Source organism: Rana temporaria, chromosome 13, assembly GCF_905171775.1.
Source record: "Rana temporaria chromosome 13, aRanTem1.1, whole genome shotgun sequence".
NCBI classification, from domain to species: domain Eukaryota; kingdom Metazoa; phylum Chordata; class Amphibia; order Anura; family Ranidae; genus Rana; species Rana temporaria.
In genome coordinates, this window is record NC_053501.1 from 47,396,269 (window position 1) to 47,415,474 (window position 19,206).

The 19,206-nt window shown below is 40.9% G+C and overlaps 1 long non-coding RNA gene across 1 annotated transcript; it reads left to right on the forward strand.

Annotated features, from left to right (window-relative positions):
* The first annotated feature begins 760 nt into the window (after nucleotides 1-760).
* Nucleotides 761-10,262, forward strand: LOC120920590. The gene is made up of 2 exons (XR_005744743.1): nucleotides 761-822; nucleotides 9,394-10,262. It is a non-coding gene; the product is annotated as an uncharacterized LOC120920590 (long non-coding RNA).
* Nucleotides 10,263-19,206: the final 8,944 nt, after the last annotated feature.

The following is a 19,206-nucleotide window of genomic DNA, read 5'->3' on the forward strand; positions in this document are numbered from 1 at the left end:
CCTGTGCCTGTGTGGGTTTCCTACAAAAGACACGCTGGTAGGTTAATCAGATCCTGCCTAAATTATTATTTTTATTATACAGGATTTATATAGTGCCAACAGTTTGCGCAGCGCTTTACAACATCAGGGAAGACAGTACAGTTACAATACAATTCAATACAGGAGGGATCAGAGGGCCCTGCTCATTAGAGCTTACAATCTAGAACACATTGGCCCTAGTATGTGTATGAATGTGTCTTAGGAGCCTTAGGTTGTAAGCTCCTTGAGGGTGGGGACCGATGTAAATGTACAATGTATATGTAAAGTGGTGTGTAAATTGATGGCGCTATACAAGTACCTGAAATAATTAAATAATAGTGACTGGGAGAGAGGGGACTGTGTGTTGGCCGTACCTTCCCAACAGGAATGCCCATAATTTGCACTTCAAAAAGAGGATGGGGCTACAGACAGCTTTATTAGGTGTGTTTGAGGGACAAATGGGCCACCAGCCAGAATGTTACCTAATGCTTTATGTACTTGATCCCCTGAGAAGAAGAAAAAAAAAATGCTAATTCGCCTTTAGACTCACTAAGGTTGTTTAAACTACTATGGCTTACACTGTATCTAAAATACATGTCTTGTGTTGACGCAGACCATATAGGCCAAATGGTTATGGAACACAATAAAATGATTTCAATGTATTAAACATTTTTGTTTTATACATCCTAAATAACGCATACTGTATAATTCTTTTCTCACCTGCATAAATTTATCTGCATTATGTTTCAGGTCATCCATTACAAGGAAACAACCAATAATCACGAGGTCAAGCAAATTAATTGGGTATGATATTTGTGATATAATGATATAGCTGAATTGGCTGAGTTAGCAGTGTAAATTATGATTCACTCGAGCAGTTAATTATGGTTCAGTAGTTCCCACTTATATAAAACTCATTCACGAACATAATTCTTTCTTGTCACTTTGAATCTGCTACATGGTATGTTATAAATTACCCCAGTGTGATATCAGAGAACTGGAATCACAGAGGTGAACTTTAGCCTGTGGTTTCATTATGCGCAATTTTGGAAGGATGCTAAACACAATGTTGCATTACAATTCCCATACTGCAGAAGGACTAACACCCTATAATTTTCCAGTAAAGAAACAAATAAAATGTTTTACCAAAGATGGATAAAACTTGGAGAGTAAAATGTTTTGCCATTAAAGGAGTTGTAAAGGAAAAAATATTTTTTGCTGAAATGACTGTTTACAGGGTATAGAGACATAGGGCCAGATTCTCAAAAGAGATACGACGGCGTATCTCCAGAGTCTGGGCGGTCGTATCTATGCGCCTGATTCTTAGAATCAGTTACGCATAGATTTCTATTAGATCCGACCGGCGTAAGTCTGTTACGCCGTCGGATCTTAACTGCATATTTACGCTGGCCGCTAGGGGCGTATACGCTGATTTACGCCTAGAAATATGTAAATAAGCTAGACACGCGAATTCACGAACGTACGCCCGGCCGACTCAGTACAGATACGCCGTTTACGTTAGGCTTTTCCCGTAAAGTTACCCCTGCTATATGGTGGCGTACATGCGGCGTACCAATGTTAAGTATGGACGTCGTTCCAGCGTAGAATTTTGAATATTTTACGTCGTTTGCGTAAGTAGTCTGTGAATGGGGCTGGACGTCATTTATGTTCACGTCAAAACCAATACGTCCTTGCGGCGTACTTTAGAGCAATGCACACTGGGATATTCCACGGACGGCGCATGCGCCGTTCGTGAAAAACGTCAATCACGTCGGGTCACAAGTTATTTACATAAAACATGCCCCCTGTTCCAAATTTGAATTAGGCGGGCTTACGCCGGCCTATTTACGATACGCCGCCGCAACTTACGGAGCAAGTGCTTTGAGAATACAGCACTTGCCTGTCTAAGTTGCGGAGGTGTAACGTAAATAGGATACGTTACGTCTGCACAACAAAACGCCGATTATTCGAGAATCTGGCCCATAATAGTTAACTGATTCCTTTTAAAAATGATTAAAATAGATAAAAATCAATCATATAATGTACCTGCAGTTTCTAGTTTCGTTTTTGCATGTTGTTTCCTACTTCTGTGATGTACAGAGCCACAGAGCCAATACAGGGCAGTGATCTTGCGGCAAATCCACCGCCGAGACCACCATTATCGTTTACAAGACCGGCCACGGAAAAGATGGACATCAGCTGCTGCCATTACCGAGATATCCATCTTTAAAGTGCCGATGTATATGTACGTGAGCCGGTCCTTAAGTGGTTAAAGCACTGTCATTTGGACTGCATACACTGATATAAAAAAGATGGGGGCAACCACCCATCATCAGCTCGCACCCAGACTAAGGAACTGGAAAACCTAATTTTGTAGGGGTAGGTAGTTTCTGCATGATTGACAGATGATATTCCCTGACTTTGTGATATGTCCCAACATACTGTATATTTACATAGGGAATATCAAATTCTTCACCTTCTGTTCAACAATAATATTTCAAATAGTCCTAAAAGAAGTGGCTGATAAAAAAATGGCATCTTTATTAATAACTATATACTGTATATACCTTGGTATATCTGCACAATTCCATTAGGACTCTTATCAAGCACTTTTTTACATAGTTACATAGTTGATAAGGTTGAATAAAGACAACAGTCCATCCAGTTCAACCTGTGTTGGTGTGTATGTGCGTGTAGAAAATCATTTCCCATATCCCTGTATATTGCGTTCGCTAAGATGCACATCCAAGAGCTTTTTAAAACTATCCATACTTCCTGCTGGCACTACCAATTGTGGAAGAGAGTTCCACATTCTTACAGGGAAAAACCCCCTATGCAGCTTAATTAAGGTTAAATCGCTTCTCTTCCAGTCACATCATGTGGCCCGTGTCCTCTTACACTCCCTGGGACTAAAAAGTTTCTTACTTACGCTGGGATCACCGCTGAGCTATTTGTGTATTGCTATCATATCTCCTCTCAAGCGTCTCTTCTCCAAGGAGAATAAATTTAGTGCTTGTAGTCGTTACTCATAATTGAGGTCCTCCAGTCCCCATATTAATTTAGTTGCCCTTCTCTGGACTCTCTCCAGCTCAAGCACATCCTTTCTGAGGATTGGTGACCAGAACTGGACAGGATACTCCAAATGTGGCCGAACCAGAGTTTTATAAAGTGGCAGGATTATAATTTTATCTCTGGAGTAAATTCCCTTTTTAATGCAGGATGGCGGCGATTGCAGCCGAGGACCGAGCGATTGCTCAGCCTCGGCTGCTGACATCGCGGGCGCGCTGTACAGGTAAGTGTCCATTTTTTAAAAGTCAGCAGCTGCCGTATTTGTAGCTGCTGACTTTTAAAAAAAAAAAAGTCGGAACCTCCGCTTTAAGTATACAAACAGTAAAAGAGGGAGGACAGACCATATTGACCCCATAAAGAATGAGGAAGGAAATCTGGTTACAAAGGATGGGAAGATTGCGAAGGTATTGATTTTATTCTTCTCCTCAGTCTTCACAAGGAAATCGGGGGGGGCTTCAGTAACCAAAACTGCAGTGTTTAGCCTTATGACACATCACAGAAATCACCCTCATTGCTAACAGAGGACAGAATTATAAGAATTATAAATAAACTTGGAAAACTTAACATTAATAAGTCCCCGGGATCAGATGTCTTGTATCCGAGGGTCCTTAGGGAACTCAGTAAAGTAATTACCAGACCATTGTTACTAATTTTTACTGACAGTCTTCTGACTGGAATGGTACCAGCTGATTGGACAAAAGCCAATTTAGCTCCAATATTTAAAAAGGGGCCAAAAAGGGGCCAGAATACATCCCTGGGAATTACAGACCAGTTAGCCTAACATCAATAGTATGCAAACTCTAGGAGGGGAGGATAAGGGACTATATACAAGATTTTAATTATAAATCCATGCAGATTACTGCTAATGATACAGTTTTCATTAAGAATCGTTCTTGCCAAACAAATCTATTAACATTCTATGAGGAGGTGAGCTGCCATCGACATAAAGGAAGGCCCATAGGCGTGGTGTATCTGGATTTTGCAAAAGCATTTGACACAGTTCCCCATAAACGTTTACTGTACAAAGTAAGGTCCATTGGCATGGACCATAGAGTGAGTACATGGATTAAAAACTGGCTACAAGGCTGAGTTCAGAGGGTGGTGATTAATGGGGAGTACTCAAAATGGTCAGGGGTGGAAGGTGGGGTCCCCCAGGGTTCTGTGCTGGGACCAATCCTATTTAATTTGTTCATAAACTACCTGGAGGATGGGGTAAACAGTTCAATCTCTGTATCAAGAGATAAAGCGATAATTCTCCCACTCTACAAGACTCTGGTCCGGCCTCCAGTTCTGGGCACCAGTCTTCAGGAAGTATGTACTGGAAATGGAGCGAGTACAGAGAAGGTCAACAAAGCTAATAAAGGGACTGGAGGAAATTAGTTATGAAGAAAAGTTACGAGCACTGAACTTATTCTCTCTGGAGAAGAGACGATTGAGAGAGGATATGATTTTAATTTACAAATACCATACTGGTGACCCCACAATAGGGATAAATCATTTCCGTGGAAGGGAGTTTAATAAGACATGTGGCCACTCATTAAGATTAGAAGATTAGACTGTGTAGAAGATTAGACTGTGTAGATGGTTCTTTACTTGTAAGAGCAGCAAGGATGTGGAATTCACTTCCACAGGCGGTGGTTTCAGCGGGGAGTGGAGATGGTTTCAAAACCCACATATACCCAGTGAAGTGAATAGCCTCAGATGATACACAAAGATGAAACAAATCTCCCTACATAAGTTTTACATGTATATCTGCTGTCTTCATCTTATATACTGCTCTTCGTGTTAGGAGATTTTCTCTTCCTGTTTAACATGGAGTGTGAAGTCTGGACATACAGCCAAGACAGCTGATTGGAGGAAAGGCACACACCCCCTCTCCAGATAGGCAAAGACTCTCAGATGTGTTCTGTGACAAAGCAAGCTGCCTGGTAATCTATTTATAGCTCTCTCCCTGACACATAACTCTGCTTTTATCACATGGGTCAGAGAATTTGTCAGAAGTTATCATGCTGATAACAGAGGAATGGGGCAGGAGACAGCTATGGTACACAGTGCTTTGAAGAGAGATAACAAAACATTGCAGAAATATGTGCCCAGCTCAAATTTCTTGAATCGGGTTTACATCAACTTTAATAAAAGAGGGCCTTCTTTTGGTGCGGATGAATAATTAGAAGAAGGCAGCCCAGTTGCAGCAGCCAGGGGCTAAGATGTGCACAGTTGCAATAGTTAGATGTAATAGTATGCACAATATCAGCACTCTGGGAAACAGAACAAGCACCTGAGCTGTGATGGGCCTTGTCTAGCACAGCACAAGCAATTCACACAGCAGCAGGTGTGGGATCTGTGACTGTAAGTTATTTGTGAATGGCTGCAGCTTAACAGTGGGTCTGTGACCCTCTTACCAGTAACTTCCCGTAGTTGCCTATCCTTACGTTATTGAAATTAAAAGTTTTTTTTTTTTGTATCGATAAGTGTGCTATAGTTAGGATTAATAGATTGTATGTGGAAAGTTGGGCCAACGGGCACATTTTGTTGGTGTCGAAAGGAAAAAAATGGGAGCTTTGCATTGCCTTTTATAAAACAAGGGAATGATTGATTGTGCAAATAGGCAGGGCCGTCTTTACCGCAGGGCAAATGGGGCAGGTGCCCTGGGCCCTGTCACTGTTGGGGGCCCAAAGCAAATTTTTTTTTTTTTTAGGGGTCCGGAGGCCCCCAGGGGCCCGGAGGACCCCAGGGCCCCAGATGGCAACCCCCCCTTTTTTTATTTATTTTTATTAAACGGACAATTTTTTAATATATTTTTATTTTATTTTTTATTAAAGGGCCAATTTTTTTTTAGAGGTCTGGGGGTCCCCAGGGGCCCATAGTTCCCCAGGGCCCCGGATGACAACCCCCCTTTTTTTATAAAAAAAATCTTTTTATATATATATAAATATATATATATATATATATATATATATATATATATATATATATATATATATATATATATATATAAATGTTTATTATTATTATTATTATTATAGGACCCAGGGGTCCCCAGGGCCCCGGATGGCAACCCCCCTTATTTTTTATAAAAAACATTTTTTTAATATATTTTATTTCTTTTTTTTCTTTTTATATATATATATATATATATATATATATATATATATATATATATATATATATATATATATATATATATATATATATATATATATATATATATTATTTTTTTTATTAAAGGGCTCAGAGTTCCCCAGGGCCCCATGTGGCAAACACCCTTTATTTTTGTTTATAAATGTTTATTTTTTTATTTTTGTTTATATATTTTTTTATTTATTTTTTATTTAAGGGCCCAGAGGTCCCCAGGGCCCTGGGTGGCAACCCCCCCTTTTTTTTTATAAATGTTTCTTTATATATATTTTTTATTAAAGGGCCCAGAGGTCCCGGATGGCAACCCCCTTTTTTTTGTAATTTATTTTTATTAAAAAAAAAATATTAAAGGGCCCAGAGGTCCCCAGGGCCCCAGATGGCAACCCCCTTTTTAAAATATATTTTTTATATATATTTTTTATCTCTTTTTTTCTTTTTATTAAAGGGCCCAGAGGTCCCCAGGGCCCCGGATGGCTACACCCCTTTTTTATATATATTTTTCTTTATTTCTTTTTTTGTAAATGGCCTCCCGCTTCTAAATTTGCGGCAGCCCCCCCTGCTTTATTAATTTCAGGCGGCAGCACCCCCCATCCCGGTTCTCTGCTCCAGGGGGCCCATGCCTGAAGCTGTGTAAGTGGCCTCATAATTCCTGATGGCGGCCCTGCCTCCCGTTAAGCCCCTGTGCTGCCCACAAATCAGGCTGAAAATCATCAGCGGCACGCAGCCAGTGACAGTACTGCTTCCCTTTCCAGTGTTTTAAAATGTACAGCACCCCTGGCTTCCCTTTAGATGCGCACTTCTCCCTTCCTGCCACTGGGTGCTGCTTGCATATAAAAGTGAATTAGAATGTGATTTTATAACATCCCCAGTTTGCTCTTCCTGAGGCTGACTTCTTCATGTCCTGCTCCTCAAGGTATGTCACTGTTTGCTAATCTATATTGTAAATTGAAGTTTTCTGTAGAGTGTGCCCAAAGTCTTTATAATATTTGATGATTCACTGCAGGTCTGGTCAGTGTTTTAAAAAGTTCCTCTATTTTACACATGGCATGGCATGGGGTCACAGCACCGTCTGTCCATTCTGCTTTAGCACCATGGGACCCCATGCCATGCCATGTGTAAAATAGAGGAACTTTTTAAATAACAGACCAGACCTGCAGTCCAGGCTGAGTAAAGCCTCAGAGCAGATGACATTACTGTCTGTATTTAACTGCTTGATGGGCTTATTTTGGGCCTGGCTGGTTCACATGTATGTGTTTTGGCGGCCCACATTTGCGCAGGCACAGCAGCCCATTCATTGAATGGGCCGCCATGCCTGCGTTTCCTGCAAAGAAAAGCGCATGCCTCATGTAATAGGCTGCGCACACGGCACGCCTATGCCCATCAAGCACTGAAATACAGCACTGTCTGTCCATTCTGCTGTCTGCTGTGACTTATCTGCAGTTCCCGCACTGTCAAACTTGCTGCATTTTTAGATGTTTAGGTCACGCTTTTAAAAACACAGTGCGTTTGTGTGTGCAAGAACTGCAGGTAAGTAGCATGGTGCAAAAGCAAAATGGATTTCAAGGCAACTGTATTTTTAAAATGCTGAATGCACCTTTTCTGCAGGAAACAAAGGCATGGCAGCCCATTCAAATCAATGGGCTGCTGTACCTGCACAAATGAGGACCGCCAAAACATACATGTGAACCAGCCAGGCCCAAAATAAGCTGGAGGGGGGCCCAAAAAAAATGTTTGCCCTGGGCCCAAACCATATTAAAGACGGCCCTGCAAATAGGGTTAATTGTTTTTAAGCCGTTTTAACATTGATTGGGGATCTTAAAATGTTTGATTTTATCTTTTTTGGTTAATACAAGTTTGAGAATATTATAATTAAAGAATTATAAGGAAGTTTTGTATTCCAGGCGCTACGCCAGATGAATTGTGGTTGGTAAAGAAAAAAGGAAGTGACTTAAGCTTGTGTAATCCAAAGCTCTAGGGAACAAATATGAGAGATAAAGATTTAAAAATAAAAGTGTTCAAAAGTTTTTAAAGGTGTTACACAAGATATTATTTGATTAGTAATGTGTTTTAAGTTTTTGTTTAAAATGTACACAAATAGTTGTCTCTGATAATATATCTTTCCCTAGAAGCTTGGGGTTAAATTAAAATTGGTAAAGGGATTTTGGTAACAGAAGGGTGAAATTTGGGAAAAATGTTTGAAGAGCTACTGAAATTAAGACCCCTTTCACACTGGGGCGTTTTTCGGGCGTTTTTTAGGCGCTTTGGCGTTTAAAAAAAAGCCTGTAAAGCGCCTGAAAGAAGCCTCATCTGCAATCCCAATGTGAAAGCCCGAGTGCTTTCAGAGGCCTTTCACACTGCCAGCGCCCGAAAAACGCTGGTAAAGCGCTGCTAAGACCCCTTTCACACTGAGGCGCTTTGGCGTTAAAAAAAGCTTCCTCAATGGGAAGGGGGCTTTAGGAGCGGTGTATTAACCGCTCCTAAAGCGCTGCAAAGAAGCTGCATGCAGGACTTTTTTTGACGCCCTGCCAGCTCAGCGCCTCAGTGTGAAAGCACTCAGGCTTTCACATTGGGATTGCAGATGCAGCTTCTTTCAGGCGCTTTTTTTTAACGCTAAGACCACTTTCACACTGGGGTGTTTTTCAGGCGCTTTAGTGTGAAAGCACTCGAGCTTTCACATTGGGATTGCAGATGCAGCTTCTTTCAGGCGTTTTACAGGCGCTTTTTTTAACGCTAAAGCGCTTGAAAAATGCCCCAGTGTGAAAGGGCCCTAAGTAACCAGGTTTAAAATACATTGTTGCATATATTGAGTCCATGAGGTACTAAAATGTGATGGGAAAGTTTGTTTGAATAACAGTCAGAGTGACTATTCTGGATATTTACATTTTGAATTCCAAGAGTGTCAATCATGGAGTGTTAATGATGTAATGTTGTTTATCCATCAATGTTTCGTTTGTTGCTGATGACCAGATATATATTTGAAAAAGTTGGGAGGCTGACTTCAGAATATGTGTTTGGGTAAAATGTTCTGTTCTGAGTCCCCCGTTAATAGAAGAAACTAAAGGGGTTTAAGTTTTGTTGAAGTTCTTCTGTAATACTGGATTTGGAAAAATGTTTAGTTAAAAATATTGAATCTATATAACAATCTATATTGTTGTTCAAATACAATAGGAGATGACTCCTGCAGGAAAGTGTTCATGAGTATGACACCTTGAGGGCTAGCCAAATGACGCACACCCAGGGTCTACGAAATTCCAGTGAGCACCACATGAGAGAGATCCAGATGCCAGCCAGAAGACCCAAGTCTAGCCCAATGCATCAGTTCCAGTCTGTCTGTGGATATCGAGTTCTGTCCTTACCAAGAGGCGGGGTTTGGGGTAGAGAATTCATGGCTGTACATATGGATGATCACATGAGTCTAGCCAAAAGTTTGGGGAAAGTTAAGGAGAATGAGAGTTATAATGTGGACATTTCCTTTTCCTTCCTTTCCACAAATTTAATGGACATTCAGAAGCAATACAAGAGACTTTTTTTGTGTATTTCTTTGGGACTATTTTTATTTTGGCCTAAATGCTGTCATGCCCCTCCCACTTGCTTTTATGGACTGTCACACCCCTTCCCCCTTTTGCATTCCATGGACAATTGCTATGCAGCTGTGATTATGTGTTTATTGTTTTCTATTTTTGCATGTTTAGTGTGGTGGTGAGGGAAGGTGGCCCGGGTGAAGGTTCGGGGGCATGTTGGCCATATATGTCACAATGCAGAAAAAGTCAGTCACCTTCGTCATCTTTGTGTCTGAAAGAGGGGATTGTAGTAATATGACTGAACATAAGTGACTCCATCTTGTGCGGGCATATTTGTCATGAACAGATGGTACATTAAACCTGATGTCAGCAATGCAGCCATGTTTAAGTGGTTAAAGTATTCAATGTACCCTTTACTAACCACTCCCCCTCCCATATTTTGATCTATTTTGATTGGTTGTGTTGAAACATATATCTTCTGTATGCCCGCCCATTAAAGTAGGCATTTTCTTTGAACTTACTTCTATGTATCTTCTGTTCTTAGAAGTGCCTCATGGTTGACCGAGGATCCTGGTACGTTGCACTATTAGCCCAAGGGGTGCATTCTCTTCAGTAACCTCCACAGCAGATCTGGTGATGGCGGTCTGGACCACAGCAAGCATCTGGGGGTGAGCACCAGAAGAGCCAATCATGCAGCAAACTCTATCCAGTCATGGTTGCAGTCCAGAACTATATCTACCATGGTACAACTGCCTAAGGTCAGGTACTGACTTAACAAGGCACACCTGTCACTGCCATCTTGTGGCAGAAAAAGAGCTCTATATCCAATAGCACCCACGCCACTATTAATCCTTATTACACTCCTCTGTTAGAAGTTATTATACACTCCCAAAATGTGTGAATCTCACAATAGTTGTGCAGCTGCTGTTTGTGATCTGGAAACTATACAGTAAATTGATATATCTAAACAGCGCTTGCTAAATATTCCAACTTGATCATAAGTTATGAAATAAAACATTCAAAAACACAGTCCATTGTAACAGCCAAATAAAGTGAATGTGAAAAAAGTCCACTTGAATGTGCACAGTACCTGTGCAATTATGAAATAAAACATTAGAAAACACAATCCATAATATTAGCCAATATTAACCATGAAATCAAATGTAAAAAAATGTCCACTTGGATGTACACAGCACCCGTGCTCTGTGCACCTTTGCCCTACTGTGAGTCTCTTAGGCTGTTCCACCTCCAATGGTCCTTCTACTGTACAGTACAGAGGAGTTACTATTGCTTTGTATGTCACCACAGGACCTCTCCGGAATTCCCAAAGGTTCCTATCTTGGATCTGGTCTCCTCCTGTGGAAGGTCTCCTGTGCTTCTCCACTCAGTTCAGTAGGCAATGGATGGGCATGAAAAAGTCTCTCATTGTTTAAAATCTTTTGTATTTATTAAAAATTGTTTAAAAACATAAAAAAATGCCACTGAAATACAATACCATCAGTCCTCCTCGTGTGTGCTAAGATGGACGCCGCTCGTAACCAAGCATGCGTCCCACCTGCCAGACTGGGAGTGATACACTAGAACCTCCACTTAACACATTTCGTCATCAATAGGCGACTTCTTCAGAAGAAGCTGTAACCAGTAATTGAAAGGAATTGTACACTCTGACAACCACCCTGGTTAATGCAGGCAGACCACCGGGACCCACAGATCCGTGAGAGGCCAAATGAGACATGGGAAACAGGCTTAAGTGTGTTTATAAGATCTCTGACTTTATTGAGGGAAAACAGTAGCATATATACAAGTGAAATAAGGGAGGGACTGTGTTTTAATGTATATGTTTCTAAAGGTTATACAAACTCAGTACTTTCGTATCATAATTTAAACTGCTGACTAGATAACAAGAAATAGCTGATGATTTGCTGACACATGAGGCTGCCGTGGATCAGCTTTACCACAGTGTCTCACAGGGTGTAGTTCTATGCAAACTGTTAGTTAAGCTGTTTATGCAAAACACATAAATATATACAAAAGTTCATTTCTACTCAAAATAAAATGGAGGGGAATCTAAAATGGAGTCAGTTATTTATACATTCTATTAAAGTTCCCTCTTAAAGTCATGAACATGACTTACTTTCTCTCCACGGTAACATAATTAGCTTTCTTATCATAGTACATACTAAGGTAGGCTTTATTAGCAGCAGCAGGATCAGGGGTCAGGTAGCTCTAGCAATGATACACATTACAAGTTTGAAACATGCATATAAACATAATAGAAAAATCTAAATCATTATAATAGTCATAGCAATGTCTTTCAGCCATGAAAATATTCCTCCAAAATTAAATCCGCCCAATTCTTTGAAAGGATCACAATTCTTTGCTATGTCTCTTGCTTCTGTTTGTAATTTATCTACTTCTCTTCTGTGTTGTTAGATTATGTCATAATAATCAGGTATTTCTATACTGGTATTATGTATCCAAGTACAACATTCATAGTCTTTAGTCATCTCACATACCTATAAGGGCTGCACTCATACTTTTTATAGCCAGGTTCTAACTGTTTTCTGATTGCTCTTGTTTCCAAAATTAACTTAGTGATGTCATCTGAATTTTTTTTCCATTACTTCATCTAATATTTTAGAGTAATTGTTTAACTTCTTCATCATATTAATCCTGCATCCTGTCCATGAGGGAAACCAAGCCCATGCCATGTCCTTTTCAAGAAACAGTTCTTGCTTCATTCTATGCTTAAGAGGGTATCTTGGATGCATACTGACCTCAAGTAGCTGGTCTCCCTTATTGTTACCCATTACTCCCATAATTGGGACTAAAGAGGCCAAATAACATCATCCTTGGACATAGAGAGGGACCCACAGATAACATACCTTCCCATAACACACATAGCTACTTTTTCCTAGGGCAAATGGTTTCTCAGCGATAAGCCTGTGAATGTACACTATCAGGGAGGGAAGAAAAATGAAACAAGGTTTTGTTTAATTTAGGATCAGATATGTGGAACATACAGAGTTTCCCTAAGGCCCCGTACTCACGACCAAACATGTCTGCTGAAACTGGTCCGCAGGCCAGTTTCAGCAGACATGTTTGGTCGTGTGTGGGCGCGAGCGGGCCGAATTCCAGCAAACATTTGCCCGCCGGGCCTTTTCCCAGCGGACAAATATTCCTGGACTTGTTTTAAAACAGTCCGCTGGAATCCTGCCCGCTCGGACATGTACGGTCGTCAGTACAGACCTACCGTACATGTCCAGGCGCCCGCCGTCCCTCGCATGCGTCGAATGACTTCGACGCATGCGTGGAAGCATTTTAAAGGCGGGCCGCCCACGTCGCTGCGTCATTGTCGCGGCGACACCGCGTCATCGACGCGGCGACACCGCGGACACGCCCCGCGTATTGTTTACGCGCGGACTTCTGTACGATGGTGTGTACAACCATCGTACAGAAGCCCTCTGGCAGACATGTATGGTGAAAACGGTCCGACGGACCGCTTTCACCATACATGTTTGGTCGTGAGTACCCGGCCTTAGGTTCACAAGTGGAAATGTTACCTACGGCATGTAGAGGGGTTAGTCTGTGTCTCATTCCCTAAATCAAAACACCAGTCAGGGAAATTACTTCTGCCCATTATTGGAAAAGTAACAGTGTTTACATATAAACTTGATATATTGGTTAAAACAATGGGAAAAGTTCCATTAAAAAAAGGGTGAAATTTAAAGGTACAGCCATAAGAGGAATACGGGCTGTACTAGGATGCAGTTTACTACATATACAACATTTCTCATACCCTGATTTCTGTGCATAATTATATTTGAACTATTGGTTTTAACTCCTTCATTATTTACTTGTGTATCTCTCTCGTGTCTGGTATGTGTATTATCGGTAGAGTTATTGGATGACCCACATGTGCCTTTAAGGGCTCCTAAGTCCTCAGGATGATAAATACAGTTAGTTATGATCCATGTAGTTAGGCACACTATCAGAGACATTAGGAATAGGAGGCAAAATGCCTTCCCAGAAGTCTGTGATGCAATAAGCGAGGTCATCTTGTTCAGAGACTTTTTCACCTGCTTCACTCTCTTTTCGAGAAATTATTTCACCTGTTTCACCTCCTTTTATCCTTGGCTTGCTTCTTAGGTGTTTGGTTTACCTTCTTCACACGACTGGCATGAATCCAGGACTGTTGTCCCTCTGTAAGGATTATGGTACGTGTGACTGCGATCACAGTGGTCGGGGGTCTGAACGGGTACTCTTGCTTAGTACGATTCAGCTGTTAGACCACCACTACGTCTCCTAACTGGAAAGGGTGTGTAGGTTCCTGTGAAGAGAAAGGAGATGTGCAAACAACATTTCTTTCAACTCTGTCCAGAGTTTCAATGAGTTTCCTAATATACTCTCCCTGTACTAGTTCTAGGTCTTTCTAACATAAGTGGTTGTCTGGCCCACGGGGTGGGAAATGGCCTACCCATAAGGACCTCAAATGGAGAGTATCCTGTTTTCTTAGAGGGGGTTATTCTTATTTCGTCCAAAACTGCTGGTAGGACTTTCTGCCATTTATTATATGTGCCTCCTCTGTTGCTTTTCTTATTTTATCTTTAATGGTTCTGTTCATTCTCTCAATAATACCTTAACTCTGTGGGTAGTAAGGTATATGAAACTTCCAATACATTTTAAGTGCTTTCACTAAATCTTGGCACACTTTTGAAATAAAGGCAGGACCATTGTCAGAATTTATTTGGATTGGGCATCCCATCTAGGGACCTGCGTGAGGATTTTTTACAACTGTTTGTGCATCTTTTGTGGTTACAAATGCTTCTCTCCATCTTGAGAACATGTCTATTATCACAAGTAAATATTCTTGCCTTCTACCTAGCTTAGGCATATGGGTGAAGTCAATCTGTAAGTGTGTAAAAGATGTGGATGGATATGTAAGGTGTTCATGTTTTGCCTTGTGTGGATTTCTTGGGTTGTATCGGATACATGTAATGCATCTGGCAACATATGATTTGACCATGAGGGAAGACCGAGGATAAAAAAATCATTGTCCATTAATTCACATGTGACCTGCCAGCCTCTGTTCCCTACCCCATGATACGGAGAAACAAATAAAGGTGCACTAGCTACAGGTATACATGATCTCCCCTCTTAGCATACAAGTCCAGTATCTGGATCTTTCTGCACTCCTTCAATATTCCATTGTTTAATATCAGTTTCTGTAGCATATGTCTGAAGATCTGACAGGGTTTGATCTTTCAGGTGCAAGTGATGGCATTTGTATGGTAGCTTCTTGTTTAGAAGCTTCTTCCTTTGCTGCTTTATCAGCTAAGGCATTTACTACACCGAATGTGTATTTAGAATCAGTATAAGTGTTCACATTTTGTCCTTCAAAAAGCTGGCATCCTCTTGTAAGGGTAATCAGTTCTGCAGCCTGTGCTTATTGAAAATGGGACTGGGTTTGCTTTGAGCACTACATCAGGCAACTGGACTACAGGATATCTTTGCATGATATGTGAAATAGCAAATTAGATCATCACAGAGTGGAGCTGTGGATATGAATTTAAGCAGTACACAGTGCCACGTCCCGATAACTCAGATTATAAAAAACATATATGGCAGATGATGGACTTTGAAGGCGTATTAAGTTAAAAATTGAATAATTTATTGAAAAAAGCATAGAAATCATTGAAAAACAAAAAAAATCACAATTAAGGCCATTCCTAAGAATGCCTACGAACATGTGGATGTTCTCTGCTCTGGAGGAACGTACCTACCACGGAGGTGGAAAGACAGCGGAACCCAGGACAAATCAGTAAAGTCTGCAGCCCCAGTGCCGGGTGGGCACCTGCTATGTAAGAGGCCACTTGGCAAAACTTTTTCAAATATTTTTTTATATAATAAACAGTATTACGCTATGGATTTTCCTCATGTTTTTTTATATACCTAACCTGGGGATCCGAGGGCGAGGTTACGAAACAATTTCCTGTTCTTTCTGGCATGTGTGCGGGCACAATTCTGCTAAAGCTCTATCTGACTTTCTTTCTAATCAAAGAGGTCAGATAGCTCTGAGTGAGTGAGTGAGTGAGTGAGAAACTTATATAGCGCAACACATGCGAACTGAATCGCCTCTGGGCGTATCTGGTAAGCGCATTCAGTTTTGAGCACTTTGGGTGACGGCAACCATTAATGTTTGGTGTAGGAATGACATCACTTTAGGCAAACAACTACTTCACAAGTTATCAAGAGAATCTGTTGGTGGATTCATTTGGAAACTCATTTTGGGACTATATTTATATATTTATTTCTAGGACCATTGGTGGTCTATTTATATATAATTTTCATAGGTTTGCCATATAAAACTATATGCTAATTTGTTATATTTTTTCACTATATTTTTTGTGGATTGGTAATTTCAAGCACACTATTGTAGTATAGCGCCCTCTATCTACATTTTCACAATTGCAATCAAGTATATACTACTTTTTTTTCAGAGGAGCAGCTTTAGATTTATTTGTAGTTAATTTCAGATATATAATATTGGCGCTGAAGTATACACCTATACATCATGAACCTTCCTAACGCCCTATCTTTACATGTCTCAAAGAGGTCCATTTTATAAGTGAGTATCGACCATGACCATTACACGCAAATAGACTAATGCACTCTGTATTACGGGCCCCACAGCAGTCACATGAGCTGCTAAACCTGTAATTATGCTTTTGATTTTCTTCAAAGCCCACATTCTCGTTCTAGCATTATATACTGTATGATAATGCATGGTGTGTGTCCTATATTGTCTTTTATCATTTCTTTTATCCTCAGTAAATGGCTACATGTTATCTTAAAAAAAACAGCTGAATTTTATACATTTTCTTTGTTTTCTTTCAACTGAACAAATGCCCAATCAACTAGAGGCAACATGCCTACTGTGCTTTATATGCATCTAATTCTACTTTCATTTCATTTCGAGTTGTGAGAAATTCAGGCTTATTACCTCTGATATAGTTCTTAATAAGTCAAGGAGAATAAAAAAAAAATAGCTGTTCAAATATTAAGACCACTGGTGTTTGCAAAAAGTAATTTTACCAGCACCATTAGGAGTGTGATTTTTAAATAGAGCAGTGAGTCATAGAAAAAGAATATCACTGAACATTTATGAGAATTTGAGGCACATTAATACTGACTTAGGCTCACTATCTTTATTCCTTGTTTAGTACGCTTCTACATTAAAACAAGTCATCTACTGTACTAAGGATGCCTTTGAAGGCAGGATACATAGTAGTGCTACTTAAAAGGTAACCTTAGATCACTTCATATTCCAAGGCTGGCCCTACAGCGCTATACAGCACAGAGGTGAATTGCCCTGTTGTGCTATTGTATTCTGACAGCTGGCAGTGGAGGCTGTCAGAATACCCAAACAGAGACTGCATCATATTCAATGCAGCCACCGTTCGACTGATACGTTTCTGCCCATGTCCTTTGATTTTTCAATCAAAGGATATCAGGTGGAAGGGAGATGTCAGGGTCATTCCACTAAACATGTTTGGCTAGCTTTCTTACATGTAAAGCTCACACTTAAATATGCCCTGTAGTCAGACCCTGTAATCCTCCCATGAGAATATACTATATGTACATTCAAAGCCCAATTGGAATTTCAGGTTAAAAAAGGTTAATACATTCCAGATGCACCGAAAGAAAAGGTGTGCAAAATCTTAAAGTGTGTTTTCTTTCAAAATCAGCCACAACCATAGAAAAAAAGCCTGTCTCCTGCCAGAATGCTTCAGAGTGTGACCCTTGATTTCTGCGAGGAAGCAGTGATATCTTTGTAGAGGTCTGACATGCACCCTGCTGAGTCAGAGCCAGAGATTTCCTGATTGCAGAGGTCTAGGCCTGACTTAGCAGGGGGCTTCCACGCTGAGAGCAAGGGTCCCACACTGCAGCAGTTGGCAGGGGACAGGCCTTTCCACTCAAGGTGTGGCTGCTTTAAAACTAAAACCCCTTGTATGATATTAAACATATTTTATTTTAATGCATCTTCAATAGGGTGACCACATTTCAAAACTGCCATTCAGGGACACCCCCCTCCCACCTTCCCAAAAGAAGATGATTTCAGATACCCTTTTTTGCCAATTTTTGGCAAAACAAAAGAAACCAGTGACCACCAGTTTAAACAGGTGGTATACAATGTGCCAGGGTTTTGCTGGCGGTATCACATGTGGTATTTGTCAAAAAACAGCGTTTTGACAAATAGCTGGTTGCTAAGGACACTGATGCCGCATACACGATCGGTCAAACCGATGAGAACGGTCTGATGGACCGTTTTCATCGGACCAAACCGATCGTGTGTGGGCCCCATCGGTTATTGATCCTTAGGTTGAAAAAAAAAATCTTGTTTTAAATTTAACCGATGGATACCTAACTGATAGAAAAAAAACGATCGTTTTTTTAGGCACGGTTAAAAATTCACGCATGCTCAGAATCAAGTCGACGTATGCTTGGAAGCATTGAACTTCGTTTTTTTCAGCACATCATTGTGTTTTATGTCACCACGTTCTGACACGATCAGTTTTTTAACCGATGGTGTGTAGGCACAACTGACCATCAGTCAGCTTCATCGGTTAACCGATGAAAACGGTCCATCAGACCGTTCTCATCGGATGGACCGATCGTGTGTACAGGGCTTGACACTTTTTTTTCCTACATTCAGCTGTCAGCGGGTTCACACTGACAGTTCAATGTAAATAAAATGCAGACAATTAAAAATTCTGAAACAAATTATGTGGGGTCGCCTCCCCAACCCATACTAGGCCATTTGGGTCCCCTCCCAAAATTCACACCAAACCCTTATCCAAGCATGCAGCCCAGCAGGTCAGGAAAGGTGGGGGGAGCGAGTGCCTCCCCCCTCCTGAACCATACCAGGCCACATGCCCTTAACATGGGGGGGTGGGTGCTTTGGGGAAGGGGGGCATCGGTCTGTGATGTCACAAGGGGGCGAGGTCACCAGGTGACATCACCGGGTGGCCCCACCCCTTCCCTATATAAGAACTGTCAAATGGCGGAGCAAGCAGAACGCGGGAGCATTTGTCAGGAACGGTCTTTTTTGGGGTCGGCGGTACGGCGGGTGTTGTGATTGATGATAGATCTACATCTAGGGACATTTATTTTTTGTTTTTTATTAAAGGAATTGTTAAAAACTGCCTCCTGTCTTTATTCACTTTTTTTGGTGAATGAGTAGGGGTACATTTTATTTATTTTTTTTAAGTTTGGCATGGGTTTCCCCTTAAAATCCATAAGGGGACTGGGGGGGCCCACACCAATTTTGTTTTTTACTCTTTTTAATTTATCTGCAACTTTTCTCATTATTCAGCTGTCAGCATTGGAAGCCCATTGACAGCTGATGACTCATTAGTTGTTAAGGACGCGGTGGACAGCTTCCTGGCCCTGCTCCTTA